We start from the raw sequence: 14,328 nt of genomic DNA, 5'->3' as shown, positions 1-14,328 counted from the left end.
ACAACCACTATTGCTTGTTGAAAATGTTATTAGGCCTATTTTATTTAATTTTTATTTTTAAAACTATATCTTTATTGATTTCAGAGAGAGGAAGGGAGAGGGAGAGAGATAAAAACATCAATGATGTGAGAGTCGTCATTGATCGGCTGCCTCCTGCATGCCCCTGCTGGGATTAAGCCCACAACCCCGGCATGTGCCCTGGCCTGGAATCGAACCACCATCTCCTGGATCCTAGGTCAATGCTCAACCTCTGAGCCATACCCGACTGGGCATATTAGGCCCATTTTATACGTAAAGAAACTGAGGTTTTGTAGTTTTGCTAAAGGTAAACAGTTTGCCCAAAACTATGCAAACAATGGCATAGTCTTCATTTGAACCTGGGTCTCTGACTCCCAAAAGCCTGCCCTCAGTCTTGTAACATCTTACCTATGTGCCGAGTTGTCCTCTATTAATAATTAGGCACACTTCTTACTGCCCCCCAGTGTGACAGATGGACTCTCTAGAGCTTACCCCTCAGCTGAAGCTCGGTTGCAGTGGAAGGAAGGCAGGCCTTACCAGCCAGAAGCACTGGGAGCTAGCCTCCATTCTGAGGTCAAGTAGTAGTGTCCTTGAGCTGGTCCCTGTAAACCTTATCAACCCGGCTTTTCCCCTTATCTTTGAACAGAGGAGATGAACTGTAAGATCTCTAAGAATTCCTCCAGCTCTGTAGTCCTGGGAGCTTTTCGTTAGCTGGATGAATAATCCCCAAATAATTCCAGGCTAAATCAGAGCTCGGTAGATAGCCCAAGGCCCTTGGACATGTCTTGTTTTTTAAGGAGAAAAAATGGCAAATAACATAACTGCAGAATATTAAATCAATACAGATTGTTAATGAAGAGTCAGGAAGGCTGAGTTTATTTTCTCCTGATTATGAATAAGACCTTTCCCATGCAAGAGTCAGAACTGGCTCTGCTGGGTAGAGCCAGACCTCTTTCTCTCAGGAGGACACACGCTCATTTCCCCCTTCATGAAGGAAAGGCCGCACAAGCCTAAACCTGAAATCCTTCCAGTTCAGATGTGCTCTGGGCCTAGGAGGCTTTTATTCCCTCCTTCATGAAATGAATCATGATTAATAATAGCCAGAGGGCGAGGAATTACAGTCATGCCTTATTACTGAAGATGCGTCTTCGCCCCAGCCTGTGATGACAGCAATGACGAAGCATTTCATCAATTGGAAAGGGCCTCAGCCCCTGCATTTCACCCCCGCATCCCACAGAACGGCTGTCACAAGGTGGTTGGAAGAGCTGAGGAAGCCCAGGCCAGTTAGTCGTCTGTGTTGGTGGGTCCACCTCCTACTAAACATCGTGATTCAGCTCTTGGCCCCCAAAAAACATTTCTTTTTTCAGAGAGAATTAGAAAGTTATTACTGGTCTAGGAAAATGCACCAGAACAGATCAAAATTAGCAGAATGGGTTAAATAACGCTAATTTTCAACTAAGTATTTCCCTTCTTTCTGGGTGTTTACTCAATTAAACAATCAATAAAAGCCACTCATAGGGAGGTAGATGCAAAAGGGAGTCTGAGTTGCTACTGGCTTTTCAACTTGGTTTCAGTTCTAGAATTGTCTTGATTACTTCTTAGGTAATAAACCAGTCTCAGATTTAGAACTCATCTGGGGGAAATCATCCACACTCACAGGGGCACAGGAAAATAAAATACATGAAGGTGGAAAAAAGGATTGATTCAGCATTGCTCACACAATATCGCTCCAGCCCAGCTCATCCTTTTGGTTTGAGAACTCTTTTTGTCACCACAAGTGCAAATGAGGATTATGCATTCAAGGGAGTCGGGTTAGCCTGACCCCTTCACTGACTGTGTGCAGCGCATTGTTAAATCTAATAAGCATATGCGTATTTGTCCTAAGAACAAATGGCTTTGGGGTATGATACAAAATGACCTGCAATGAAAATAAAATATTAAGTGCTTAACATTTTACTATAAAGAGTTGTCTAATGTCAAATCCTGTGGGATTTAAAGTTTTATAATTTGACCCAGCGTCAATTTTTTTCTGTTGTCGAATTTAGCATCCACACCATCGCCTACACTGCCACCCTCCGTGGCCCAACCCCCTCTCACTGGGTCCTCTCTTCACCTTTAAATGACTCTGAACCCCCACACAGTAAAAAGGAAGTCTGTTTTGGGTTTAAGAAACTGCCCCTTCCTCTCTTTAATTACAGTATATCCAAATGGTAAATGATTTTATGTGTACTTAATGGGGCTGGGAAGTGGAAATTCTTAAAATTGTTCCCTAAATATCCTGACAATAGAAACTCAAAAGAAGGGGAAGTCTCTGAGATTAGCAAAGTTAATGATAAACAAAATTAAATTTTTTTTAAAAACCTTCTGAAATATCTTGTTCCATGATCAGCAGCACATTATCCAAAAGCCGAATATCCCAAATCTCTTTTTCTCCTTCCCCCTTTGCCTCTTCTGGTAGGTACACAATTGCAGGTTTCCTCTGAGGAACCACAGACCTTGCGTGCCGCCCCCCCCCCCCCCCCCAGCTTTCCCCTGAACTGGCAGAATCAAGAAACTGGCCTCTTGCGGCATTGCTGTCACTCGGCCCCACAGGCAGAGTCTAGGGACTCCTTTCAGAAAACAATGGTTATTATCTAAATTCTAAACTATTCCTTTCATCTTAAACCCTCCCAAATATAAACAATTCACCTCCCTACCTCGCTTCAAGCACTTTCAGTCATGCTGTATATTTTTAATTGTCCCTAATACTCTTTGCAAAATTGAACTGAACTTCCTCTGAAAAGTTCCTAAGGTTGATGGGGGTCTCACATCTGTATGTCTTCCCTTTCCTCCACCCTTCACGTGAAAGGGAGGGGTATCCAACTTTAGAAAGCTTACACAAAGCAGAAGTTCTTCAGTTCTCACCTCTCAGCCCAACTGCCTACAAACAGGCCAGAGAGCTCCTTGGTTTGAACCAGTACTCAGCTCTGGAGCCTGGATTGGAGTCTTGGATCGCTTTCCTCATTAATTAATTATTTTTTTAAAAAAATCTGCCTAGGCACCTACAATGTACAGGCATTTATTCTAAGCCCTGGGTTTACAGAAGTCCACATGGCAGACAAGGACTCTGTACTTGTGGAAATTACTGTCAATGTAAGAAACATTCAAACCTGTAGAGAATTTTTGTGAGTTTATTTGAGCCAAACTGTTGACAATTGCCGGGAAGCAAAATCTCAACAGATTGAGAAAATGCTCCAAAGAATGGCAGTTTTGTATCTTATTTTATACGTTACAATCAAAAGAGGAGCTACAAGTGGGTTACATGAAATCCATTGGTGATAGATTGGGGGAGAGGGGACCTCTGGAATTCAATAAAAAGTAAAATGATAGACACATACCTCTTTTACATAGGTGGCTACAGGATAGTTAACAGCCATTAACATGATAAAAATAACAATGGGAGGACCTGTGGTCTCCACCCTGGTGCATTGGTTGTGCCCTGAGGTGTCTGGAAGAAGGGAAGTTACCCTCACATTCCAGAGGTATGTTATCTAGATGGATGCAAAAGACAATAGACAGGCTTAATTAAGGCAAAGATTGACTTTTGTCAGGAAAGATTCTAGCCTAGGACATGACTAAGTGCTATAAATTGCTTTTAGTTAAAAAGTTTTAATTTCGCACCATCTAATGTGGTTACTTTAGGTCCGAGTTTGCAAGGCTGCCATGCAGGCCTTTCCTGAGCTTGTCAGGTTTAGTATGTGGCCCCTTTTTGTTCACATTACGTTCTGGTGAAGGAAACCAACAATAATAAAAGAAATAAGATATGACTGCAATGAAGAAAATCAACAGAGTAATGTATGAGGAGTAGAATAGAGGTCAGAGAAGGCCTTGCTGAGAAAGTAATATTTAAGCTAAGATCTAAAGGAAGGCCTCAGATGTGGGACTATCAGAAGAGCCATTCCCAGGAACGGCCAGTGCAAATACAGGCACTTGGCCCACTACAAGTAGAAAGGAGACTGGAGCTTATCAGCAAGGGAGAAGTATGTGGATGTAAAAGGGGGCTCTATGGAAAGTAACCACAGGGTGATCTGATCATAAATTCCTAAATGGACAGGTCACAGTTAGTCATGCCCCAGGCATATAACTTCTTTAGTAACAGTTTTATCTTTGCTTTAAGCAAGCCCTATCCATTGCTTTTGTGCATCTAGGTTAACACACCTTTGAAATGCCTCTTTTCAGACCCCTGTACACCACTCTTTTAGACCCCTGTAAGAGTGGTAACCACCCTCAAGATAGCAAATAATCTTAATTATGTTGTAATCCGATCCCCACTTTGCTTTCTGGCACCTTCATGTAACCTTCCTAATTTCAAATACAATAAAGAAGTTGCAAAACTAATATTCTCCAGAGCATTTGAATTCTTGCTCCTCAGCATATGTTGTCAGTTTGGCTCAAATTAACTCATAAAAGTTGTCTACAGATTTGGAGGTCTTTTACATTGACAGACAGTAAGTAGGAGATAAAGTTTTAGTTTAAATATGTTAAAGAATCAAAATTCAACTGAGTGAATTTTAGAGATCTTATTGGCTTTATTCAGCAATTCATGAATTAGGTTGCATTCAATCTAGCAGATGAAAGAAAGTCCAAGGAGTTGTACAACTTGAGAGGGTTTTATAGACCTAAGTGAGCAGGAATAAGGAAGCTACACTGGGCATTTGCTGATTGGTTAAAGCAGGTTTACTCTCCTTTCATGGAGCAAAGGAAGTCTTGGAGCCTGGTCAGGTAACTTGTGCTGAGCAGACAAATGCTGATTTGTTGACTTAGGCCTTCCTTTTCTAGGAGAGCCAAGCACAGAGACTTAGTTAAGTTTTGGTTTGCTGATGTGGGCCCTAGCATGACTAACTCCGTCTTGGGCCCAATCTGGTTGCTTTAACAAAGGCTATGGGAAGTCCTGGCAAATTTTACTCAGAAATAATATCATCTGACTTGCATTTTTAAAAGACCATTTTGACCATCAGTGGAAGAATAGATTAAAGGGGAGAGTACCATCAAGGAAAGCAGTAATCCAGTTAAGAGGTGACGGTGGCTTAAACTAAGATAATAGCAGTAGACATTGAAAGAAGTGGGCAGATTCTGATTCGGGGTGCATTTTGGTGATAGAGACAACAGGACCTGACAATGGATTGGCTGTTGGGAGACTGAGGGAAAAGAGGAACCAAAGATGACTCATAGGTTAGTCTTGAGCAACTGGATTGACAGTGGTGACATTTAATGAGGTGGAAATAAGGGGGTAAAAAGTTTTTGCAGGGGAAACAGCTCTGTTTTTTGGTTTTCTCATTTGTAAAATTGGGATAATAGTACCTACTTCACAAGCCTATGATGAGGATTAATTAAAATAAAAAGACAGCACATAGAATGTGCTCAATTAATATTAGTTGTTGTTATATGTCAACCATTGTGCTAGAAACTGGTTTACAAAGGTGAATACCTGCTGAAGCTCAGAGTTAAGTAGAAGTCAAGTTGTTGGGATACTGGATAGTTCATGAGCAGAGAGTATAGAAAAAAATTTCTGATACATCAGATGAGTCCAAATAACAGAGGGACTCCAAGAGCAAGCTGAGCACTTTCTACATTTACAAATGATGGCAGAAGCTAATATAGGTTTTGTGTGGTGAGTGGGGAACATAGGCTAAGACTATATTTAACACTGCGCTCTTTGAACAACAAACAGAAAGACAACGCTGATTTGTAACATTTGCCAATTTCTGTGGTGTCAATACTCTCATCATGGCCAATTTCAAACTATCAAAGTGATGTCAATCAGCTCACAAAATTTCTTAAAATTTAACAGTCAGGTCTTGTGAAGCAATGTGAGCTGATTCTAGCTCACCACTAAACCTAGAATGTCCTCAGTAAAAGGCAGAGAAATGATGATGTTTTAAGAAGATGAATCTAGCCTAAGTGTTCTCATTGGATAAGAAATGATTGGAGGCAAGAAATTCATTTATTCAGTCATATTTAACAAATATCTGTTGTCTGTGTGTAGAAGAATGTGCTAAGTACTAGGCATATCTATACTTAACCATCTGGTAAGCAGGCAAGGTACCATAAAGCTTACACAAAGCCTACAACCTAGCTGGAGTCATTAAGACTGAGTTGAGATCTTCTAGTACTGATCCTAGGAACTTAGTAAGTGGTAAATTTTAGTTTGTTGAGCAGATTTATGGCCATATCTGTGATGTGGAAATGGAGGAGACAAGAAGGCAAAGATCTGACCAATGCTTCTTGTGTGGAAGATGTTACCCATTAACTGAGAGATTAGAAAGATACCAGTACAGAGTAGATGCTCAATAAAGATCTGCTGAATGTGGAAGTGTTTCATATTTGTCACAGAGTGAAAAAATGAGATTAAAAGAGAAATACCAACCAAAAACAGCGTAAGGAGCTTGTTTAGATTCTGATTTGAATGAGCTAACTGCAAAAAGAAAATCCTGAAAAAATGAATATAGATGTATATTAGATGATATTAAAGCATTACCGCTGATTTTGGTAGGTGTGAAGTAGTATTACTGTTATGTTTGAGACAGAGAAAAAGCCCCTTATCTATTAGATATATGTAATGAAATGTTTATGGGTAAAATGGAATGAATGACATCTGGGACTTATTTTTAAGTACTCCAGGAAAAAAACACAAAAAGAGAGAGGGAACAGATGAAATAAGAATGACAAAATACTGATAATTGTTAAAGTTGGGGGTTTATCATGCTATCCTGTATGCTTATATTACTATCTATATGTTTAAAATTTTCCATAATAAAAAGTTAAATTTTTAAAAAAGAATGGCAAGGAAATCTTTTTTTTTAATTTTTTATTTTTTATTTTTCCCCTTTTTTTCTTTTTTTAAGTTTTATTATTGTTTAAAATATTACAGATGTCCTTTTTTCTCCCCAATGACCCGTTCCACCCCGTTCCTTCCCCCTCCCCAGTCCCTCTCCCCACTATTGTCCATGTCCTTGGGTTGTGTATATATGCACATAAATTCTTTGGTTACTCTCTCCCCCTCCACCCCTCCGCCCCCTCTATCCCTCTGACATTCGTCAGTCTCATCTATGCTTCCATGTCATTGAATCTATTCTGTTCATCAGTTTATTAAGTTCTTTAGATTCCACGTATAAGCGAAATCATGTGATATTTCTCTTTCACTGCCTGGCTTATTTCACTTAGCATAATATTCTCCAGGCCCATCCATACTGTCCCAAAGGGTACAAGATTCTTCTTCTTAACAGCTGTGTAGTATTCCATGATGTAAATGTCCCACAGCTTTTTTATCCACTCATCTACTGATGGGTACTTGGGCTGTTTCCAGATCTTAGCTATTGTAAACTGTGCTGCTATGAACATAGGGGTACATATATCCTTTCTGATGAATGTTTCAGGATTCTTAGGATACATTCCTAGGAGCGGAATCATTGGGTCGAACGGCAGCTCCATTTTTAATTTTTTGAGGAACCTCCATACTGTTTTCCATAGTGGTTGCATCAGTCTGCATTCCCACCAGCAGTGTACTAGGTTCCCCTTTCTCCACACCCTCGCCAGCACATGTTGTTTGTTGATTTGTTGATGGAGCCATTCTGACAGGTGTGAAGTGATACCTCATTGTGGTTTTAATTTGCATCTCTCTGATGATTAGTGACGTCAGCATTTTCTCATGTGTCTCTTGGCCTGGCAAGGAAATCTTAATGGCTAAATACTATAAAGAAAAATACAAATGTCAAATGCAACTTTCACCTATTCAATAAATTGGACTTTCCTACTATTCTCACAGATCATATGGGACAAAAACAGAAGGTTAGTCAGTCATCAGTAGACTAGATCCTTTCACATTTGTATCACCAACCAGCTACATGGCCTTGGATGCCCATACAACCCCTGCTTCCAAACCTGCAAAATAGAAATAGACCACCACCAACTCTTCTATTTATCTCATAAACTGTGGTAAAATGAAATGGATAACAGATAAGGCATCACCTCTGAGAAAGTAAAAACATTTACAAAAGCAAGGACTTTTCCCCCAAGCATGGACAAGCATTTCAGTTGTTCTGTCTCCTAAGTGGTCAGATGGTTTTTCCAGAACTGACACAAACTAGCCAGTCTGCGTTCCTTCTTTAAAACTATAACCATGTTTCTTTGTGCATAGACATACATGCCAGGCAATCGTGGGTTTCACTCAAACTGAGCCACTCTCAGGGCTGGGTGTGCTGGGCAGAGCAACCCAGTTTATTGCCGTGACCCTGGAATGCATTTTTAGGACTGAAAGTATCCAGTTCTAAGGAGTATCTTCCATTCAGAGCAGTCAGCTGTTATTTACAGGACTTGGAGTCAGTGGGGATACGTTCCCACATCTCTCAGCACAGAGGCATCTTGTTTTCATACGTATATATATTTTTTTCATTGATTTTTAGAGAGAGAAGATGGGAGAGGGAGAGGGAGAAACATCGATGCAAGAGCGGAAAATCAATCGCTGCCTGCTGCACACACCCTCACTGGGGATTAAGCCTGCAACCAGGCATGTGCCCTGACCTCGAATTGAAACAGGAGGTTGCCTGGTGCATGGGACAACGCCCAACCAACTGAGCCACACTGGCCAGGGCAAGTTGTTTGGAAATTTTTAACATTAGAGTTGATGAAGAGTTACAAAGATAGATGATCATAAATTGGCTTACTGAATTTTCAAAAATTACAACTATACTTTTAGTTTCTGACAATTCATTACTTCAAGGCTTCATTGTATCACAGGACTCATCATGAACACCAGTTACTGTCCCTTTGGGATATAGCTGAGTTAGAGAGGAGACACTTAAAATTCAGAGAATATGAAACAGAGTTTTTAGAAGATAATATCTGCTAAAATAATATCTGGAGATGATCTGGGATGGTACAAGGGAGGGATAACACAATCAAATCTAAAAAGAATATTTCATAATTGTAATCCCTTATTCGGTTGGCCATTCATTCATTCATTAAGCACTGAATAGCACATCCTGTGCTAGATAAGGGATACACTTATTAAAAAGGCAGATAGTTTCCTCCTTCCTGGAGCTAAAAACATACTGGTGCAGATTAATGAGTGCCCAGGCCATTGCAACATGACTTGCTAAGTGCTGCAGTAAAATAAGTGCAAGTTCAACAGAGAGCCTGATAAGGCTCCCAACCCACTCTCATGAAATCAAAGATTTCCTGGAAGAAGAGATGTTTCCCTGACGGATGAATGAGTAGGTGGGACAAAGAAGATGAGACATGTGGTATAAGTGTTCAAAGGCCTAGAGTGGGAGACAAGGAAGCAGAGAAGTCAGCAGGCCCCATTCCAACCTGCTTCTCATGCGAAATGAGGCTAAAGATGCAAGGGCTGGGTCAGCACCATTGCAAGCAAAATGGACTTTAAGAGTAGGACATGTTTCAGCTATCACCGTGGTAACAAACCGTGCCACAACTTAGTGGCTTAAAACAACAGCAACCATTTATCTGCAATTTGGTTAGGGCATGGCAGAGGTGGCCCTTCTATGCTCTAGGTGTTGCTGGCTTGACTGGGACTAGAGAATTCAAGATCTCTAGGACTAGAATGTTCATACGGCTTCACTTATCTAATGCTGCAACACGTGGGGAGTGGCTGGTCCTCTGTCTCTATCTGGTCTCTTAACTAGTAATCTGGCCTGAACTACTTTCCATGGCAGCTGGCTCCCAAGAGAGGGAAAACAGAAGGTGGTTTCTGAACCTCAGGGTTCAGAAACCACCTTCTGTTTTCCCTCCCAGAATATCACTTCCACCACTTACACTTCTGTTGGTAAAAGCAAGTCATAAGGCTCAGATTCAAGGGTGGGAATAGATTCTGCCTCTTCACGGGAAGGGCACACGTGTGGGGATGGCAGTAACTGTTGGTGCCACCTTTGTGGACAATCACCACAGGACAGAAACAGGTTTGCATCGAGGGAAGACCAACCTCCCTTCAGTGCAGAGAATGGACTGTAGCTGGGCAGCAGTGTTGGCAGAAAGGCCGGTTTGGAGAGTGTCACAGTGGAACAGGCAAGAGTTAAAGGTCTGGGCTGGTGGTGAAGATGGAGAGAAGTAGATGGGAAGAGTCAGGTGACCGGCAGTTGGGGCCAGAAGAATGGAGAGAGAAGAGTCAAGAATGACACCAGAGTTCCTCCTTCACTTCAGAGCATCTGCTCCTCGCTCTGTCAAGTCACAGTTTAAGAAAGTCCTTGTCATTCCTCACTGCATTTTATCTTCCACCAATGCTTTAATCGTGCTAAGGAAGTCACTCAAGTAGGGTTAGTCTGACTCCAAGAAATCCAAGTTAAACGTATTGTACTTAAACATGTCATTCGGTGATACAGCGTCCATGTGTGAGTCAAGGAAACGATGTGGCTGGTAGCTTGAAAGGGAGGCAGAGAGGTCAGCTGGCCCCTTTCCAACCCGCTTCTCCTGTAGCCCCCCCAAAGAAAAGCCAAGGTCAGGCTGTTCTGTCCCGCCTCGACCCCACATCATGGCACTTGCTCCACTTCAGTGGTCAGGAGAGTCAGCCTGACCTATTTTCTCTTTAAGAGGTAGCCCAGCCACCAGCTGGAGCAGGACTCTAAAATACCTAAGGTGAGTGAGTGTCTCAGGCTGCAGAAACCTTTGTTCCTGTCCCCAGAGAGCTAGAATCTGTTTCGAAAGCTTTGTCTTTGGAGAGCTGAGCCAGGATGGTCTGGGATGAGAGGCTTGTGATTCTAGTCAGACGGGTCCATCAGGAAGCCCTGATTCTTGGAGAAAGGGCTCCTCAGAAAGACAAAAGTTTAGCCAATGAAGTGAGCTTCCCACATCTCCCTTCACCTGCTGCAGGGGTGGCAAGAACGAAACACTGGGTGGAACGCCTCTCTCAATGCACCTCCTCACCTGGGCGCTTGGCTCTGAAAATCTGGAGCAACTCAGTTGTTTATTGATCCCTTAGGCTCTTGGGTAATTTTAGGTTGTATAAATAGATGCACCTAGATCTTGTGCAAGACACAAAACTGGGCTCTTCCTGCCCCCCTCCCAAGTGCTGAAACTAACTTTTAAGGGAAGATGCAACAGCTATAGAAACAAAACAAAGCAGCTCAAGAGAGAAAACAGTGTGTCTGTCCAAAACTGAAATAATCATCTTTCCTCCACCCCCAGTTTCCCCTCCAAAAACCGGTTTCCCTTCAAACTTCCCTATTTCTTTCAACAGTAACATTCTCTGAGCTGCCCAAGCTCAAAAAAAAAAAGAATTTTTAAAATGCTTCCTCTTGTTCCTCACCATTGTCACCAAGTCTTGCTGCTTCTTTCACTCTAAAGCTTCGTGGCTTTCCCACAGTCCTGCTCTCCATACGCTCTGCCAAAGTCCTTCATGATCTCAATCCCACCCATCTCTCCAAGACTCACCTCTGGTCACTTACTCATGTCCACCTTTTCCCAAAGCCACCAATCTGCCCACAGCTCCCACAGAGCCCGTTCTCTTGCCTGGGTGCCTCTGCGCATGCTTCCCTCTGTCTGAATCACCCTGCCCCACTTCTGTACCTGGCTAACTCCACTTAGTCCTTCTGGTGTCCCCTCCTCTGAAAAACCTTCCGTGATAGCCCAGGCTTGGCATTCTCAACTCTTTTATGGTAGTCTTCATGGCACTGCATTAGAATATTCTGTCTCCCATCAGTGGACTATGAGCTCCTTCAGAGAAGCGCTGCTCTCTTCCATCTCAGGACATTAAAGCAAGCACCCCCGAATGGGGTTGAATAACTGAGCGTATTATAAGAGTCCTTTCTGAACTTTCTTCTCTTCCTCCTCACCTCCAATTCCATCAGCACGAGGCTCTCAGTCTACCCTTCTTTTAATTATCTGCCTTGCCCTCAAAACAAAATAAAACAAAACAAAACAAAGCACACAGTTAAGGGAAAAGATCTAAGAGAATCTGACATTTGTGGCTCTCCAGAAGCTACTTATTTTCCATTCTCCACTCCAACCCACTGCCCTAGGCACAGGGGCCTCTGTAGCAGGGCTGTCACCCTGAGGCAACTCAAATGCTACCTATGTTCCTCAACCCAGCAGTCCCCTTTGTTCCTGCCCTCCTCTCCCTTTCTCCATTGTTCTGGGCCAGCCTAAGCCTCCGTCTTTTTGTGAAATTTTTGCTCGAGCCCCGTCCCTTCTTGGAAGCTTTCTCAACCAGGTAAATCACTCTCCCCTCTTTTCTGAATCTTATGGCATTTATTAATGTAATCTAAATCGTTTATTTGTACTTAACCTTGTGCTGTTATTTACTTTTTCTTGAGGATGTGTTTTTTGTTCAGATTACATTCTAAGGCCAAGGGTCATTTTTTGCACAACTTTTTACCCCCTTCAATGTCAATATCAGGCAGAAATACAGGTCCTTAATTTTTATTTAAGAAGTAATGGAAAAATCTAAAATCATGGAAATATAAAACCCAGCAGGAAGCATATTAAACTTTTATCTTCAACATACTGTGAAGAGTTGGGAAGGAAGGAGAAATGAGGGTCCTTCATGGGGTTTGCATCTTAATGAAGGCAGGAGGCTAAGACAATCACAAGTAAATGCCTATTAACACAAGTGATTTTAAAAGAACTAAGTTATAAAGAGAGTTATTTACATAGAGATTTACTGGGTAATTTGGGAAATTGAAATCAAGAGAGGAGCTGTCAGGCTGAACTCAGGTTCCTTTCCAGTTTGCACGTCACTCTCCCAACCTTCTCTGAACTAAACCTCTACCCCAGAGGTTCTCAAACCTGGGTGAACATCAGGATTCCCTAGAGAGCTTGTTAAAACACAGATCACTGAGGCCTGCCCCCAAATTTCTCATTCAGTGGATCTGGTAGAGTCCAGGAATCTGTATTTCTCACAGGTCCCAGGTAACTGTCATACTGCTGGTCTGGGGCAGCACATGTAAAGAATCCCTGGGCTGAACTATTTTGGAATCTCATGGGGAACATCATTGAGTAATCTGTTGCTACTTTTTCCCCCCGTGTGCCTATCTTTTCTTTCAATAGACTTCAATCTCCCACAGGACAGGAACTATTTTATCATTTTTTTCCTAACCTCCCCAAATCCTCAAATCCTAGCAAAGTATTATACACAGAGTGCAATTCAATACATTGGTGAAAGCTGGAAAAGAAAATCGGAACTTTAATGGCTAGAATAAAGGCAAAAGAAAATGTTTGCATTCTTTCAAGTTTTGGCCAAATTAGAGGTAAATAGTATTGGTATTCATACTTGTGCCTTCCAAGTAACTCAGTTCTCCCCTATGGGACTGAATTAGTCTCAGATGAAAAGAATCATCCATAAGCTCTCCACCTCATGACTCGGTGCAGTCATTCATTCATCCCAACCCCGAAACAGTCTGAATCAGTTTAAACATGACTGAGCAAAAACTATGCAGGATTTATCATATTTTCGACAGGAAAAATTATCAGTTTGTCAGGGAACAAATATTATAGGGCCCAAAGTTGAGTAATTGGCTCTAATGACTTGGAAAATAAATTGGAATTTGCATTGGGTAGGCTGTATAAATATCTACTGTATAACTGAATGCCTGATGCTTTTGGGGGGCAAGTGGGGTGGGAGGGGTGAGGACAAGGGGAGGAGAGAGTATTGTTATCTGCTGCCCCCTCGCAGCTGGTGCTAGTCCCACTGTCTTCTCCTCCCCAAGCTGAATGACAGTAGGTTAAAGGAACTGCTGAAGCACAGACAATGAGTGAAGAAAGTGGCAAATCATAGCCTATTAACCTTGGATTTTGGAAGTTGTGCCACTCCCATGATTCTCTACTGCAGCTGGCTTTAAAATCGCAGCTTTTAAAGGTCTGCTTCTTGGTCTGTACTGAGACTTCTGCTTTTGGATAAGACTAGCAAGACTTGGAAGAATTTCCTGAGGGTCCTGGAAAGGTAATTCAGTTGGAGAATGACTGCTTTGTGTACCAGAGAGGCTAAATGAATGCTCTTGGCTACTGCTGTCTGGGATTTCTGTCATGCCTTTTCTCCCAAGTGTTCAGAGGAATGGGTACAATGAGAGCAGTCTTTGGTCAGCGGACATTTATTGATTCCATCATTCCAAAAATATTTATTGAGGGCCTGGTTCTGCCGTTCATTTGGATATGCAGTCAAGATAGAACAAAGGCTCTGCCCTCATGGAGCTTGCAGTCTCAAATATCTTTGTAAGCTGGGGTGACCAATCTTGACAGTTTATCCAGCACTGAGGGGCTGAGGGGTTTTATGGGATGTAGTGCTCTCAGTGCTTATCCTGGGAAAATCTAAGACACACCAAAAGG

The sequence above is a fragment of the Miniopterus natalensis genome, chromosome 9 (genome assembly GCF_054644295.1).
Source record: "Miniopterus natalensis isolate mMinNat1 chromosome 9, mMinNat1.hap1, whole genome shotgun sequence".
Classification (NCBI taxonomy): Eukaryota; Metazoa; Chordata; class Mammalia; order Chiroptera; family Miniopteridae; genus Miniopterus; species Miniopterus natalensis.
The sequence above is the reverse complement of the archived record's forward strand: the minus strand, read 5'-3'. Positions refer to the sequence as shown.